The sequence below is a fragment of the Adiantum capillus-veneris genome, unplaced genomic scaffold (genome assembly GCF_014529385.1).
Source record: "Adiantum capillus-veneris isolate H3 unplaced genomic scaffold, ASM1452938v2 Hic_scaffold_325, whole genome shotgun sequence".
NCBI lineage: Eukaryota > Viridiplantae > Streptophyta > Polypodiopsida > Polypodiales > Pteridaceae > Adiantum > Adiantum capillus-veneris.
Window position 1 is genome coordinate 570,815 of NW_028221436.1, and position 2,563 is coordinate 573,377.

Genomic DNA, 2,563 nt, shown 5'->3' on the forward strand with positions numbered 1-2,563 from the left:
AAACGCTTTACAAAAGAAAATCCTATTCTATTTATTAAGCCTCGTGCTATGTACGAACCAGTTAAGTTATGAAGCGACCTAAAGCAGAGCAAGTGGTTTCACGCAAGAAAAAGTTATGAATACCCAGCCATGTTACTGTTGATAAACAATCTTTGAGATAAACTCGGTGCCGTGCCCCTTTCGCTTACTTGTGCGATTCCCCTGGCCTGGATTTTACTCGACGCATCGGCCTTCGACGCTTCTATTATCATTAAGATGTATATGGGGGCAGGGGGCAGACCCCCGAAGAGATTCAATGAGACCACTCGAATACATAGACAACGTGCCATTTCATAAGTAACTAGGAAAAGCGGGGCCACTAGCTTAGTTCCTTTTTGCCTTCAGGTTTTCTTTGACTTTTATAAGAACTGCGAATCTTTGGATAAGCAATTCTTGTTTATCAAGCGCTTCTTCTCGGATGTATTCCTGTATAAGGGCATCTATCCAAAAATCTAAGTGCGAAAAAAAGAAGCCATAACTATCGGTTGGTGGCTTTTGAAATTTCATCTTTCAAACTTTTTTTGTTTTTTGTATCCAAGATTGCGGTTTTTCATCTCTTGTATCCATAACCTTTTTCTTTTCGCTTCGCTTTTGGCCTCAAGGCTTCCCTTCCGAGAAGACAAGACGGCTTATCCCCTCCCTAACGCCGATACAATCAAAATGGTGGACCGAGAAAAGATTCGTGAACTATTACTGCTTGCTGCCAACGACACATCTTTACTTTATGACATTTAGCCTCTTTCATTGACAGTGTGATGAAATGGGGCCGTGTCTTGGATAAAGTCTAAACTCTGTAGAAAAAAGGCTATAGGCACGCACGTATGAGCAATAGCTCTCTTGTGTTTTGTTTGCCCACATGATACGTGTTGCACATGAAACGAGGACGGGGGCGTAGTTCAATCGGTAGAACGCATGTTTTGCAAGCATGAAGTTATCGGTTCAAGTCCGATCGTCTCCATTCGTATACAGATTAGCATATTAAATAGAAATCCAAAAAAAAAGAGAAAAAACGCTCTCTTTTTCGTGCTCTAGCTACCATCAAACAGTCCTCCTCGGATAACTCGTCCAATCCGAGAATAGCTATAATATCTTGAAGTTCTTTGTAACGCTGCAAAGTCTGCTTAACCCTTTATGCCGTCTTGTAATGCTTCTCACCCACAATCCAAGGCTGCAGCATAGTTGACGTCGAATCCAACGGATCCACGGCCGAATAGATACCTTTTGCTGCTAAGCCTCTTGAAAGCGCAGTTGTAGCATCTAAATGTGCAAACGTCGTAGCGGGGGCTGGGTCAGTCAGATCATCCGCAGGTACGTAAACAGCTTGAATGGAAGTTATTGATCCTTCCTTGGTGGAAGTAATTCCTTTCCTTTCCTTCCCTTTCCTTTCCTGCAGTAATCCCATTTCCGTACCAAGGGTAGGTTGATAACCTACGGCGGAAGGCCAATAAAAAAGGGTACTCAACAACGCATTAGCGTGCGGAACCAAAGCAGCCCTTCACTCAAACTGACTCATGCGAATGCGGGATGAAGACAAGTGAAACCAAGACCCTAAGGAAACGCACGTTGGAAGAACCAACGAGCCGTCCTAGCCGCGCCTTATCGAGGCGCATGTTTACTATATTCTTAGTACGGCCATCGAGCTGTGAACAAGATATGCAAAAGGCAAGTGAGAATGAAAGGAAAGCCTTGAATCTATGTAAAGCTTACAATCATAACGAAAATGCAGCTAACCAAGAAACACCTAGTCCTATTTTACCACACCACTTGAGCTTAATGAAGAAAGAAACCCGCTGCGCTGATTGAAATCGTTTAAACACACGACGACGTTAGATAAGAACATAATTAATCTCTTGTATATATACAAAAAAGCACCTCTTTGGCTAACTAGCTAAGTGACGCCTTTTTGTTTAGTCCCTGCGAAAGGAAAGAGAGAGCACCTCTTTAGCTGAATAACTAGCTAAGTGACGCCTTTTTGTTTAGTCCCTGCGGTTGGCTTACTTTATCGACTGTGTAGTAACCTTTCTCTTTTTTTCAAGCGTAAGCTTGTATTGAGCTTCAACAACTTTACAGGGCCATTTCCTGCATCCCTTGCCAACTCCAGTAGCTTGTATTGAGCTTTAACAACTTTACAGGGCCATTTCCTGCATCCCTTGCCAACTCCAGTAGCTTAGAGGTCCTTGACCTTAGTGCAAAGCAAATGTGTTCACAGGAAAGGGAGTATTCCTGCGTTTTTCAAGCATCTGCATGAAGATCTATGCACAGAGTATGGCTTGGGTTCAGTGCTTACCATGAGAAGAGTTCACCCCTTAAGGCTAAGCAAAATTCTAAACTTCCAGAGCAGAGATGCAACCTTAGCGTTTCTATGCAGACATTGCACCATACTACATCCCATACCTTCATAGATAGCTTGTCCTTGCACCACTTGCGCCAATTAGGAGCTCTGATTGCAATAATAGTGGCTTACGTGTTGGCATTTGTCTTTATCATTACGGGTATGGTTGGGTGTTTCCATCATTTGACTAAA

At 43.0% G+C, this 2,563-nt stretch overlaps 1 non-coding gene across 1 annotated transcript; it reads left to right on the plus strand.

Annotated features, from left to right (window-relative positions):
- Window positions 1-924: 924 nt before the first annotated feature.
- On the plus strand, window positions 925-997 carry TRNAA-UGC (transfer RNA alanine (anticodon UGC)). The gene has a single exon. It is a non-coding gene; the product is annotated as a tRNA-Ala (tRNA).
- Window positions 998-2,563: the final 1,566 nt, after the last annotated feature.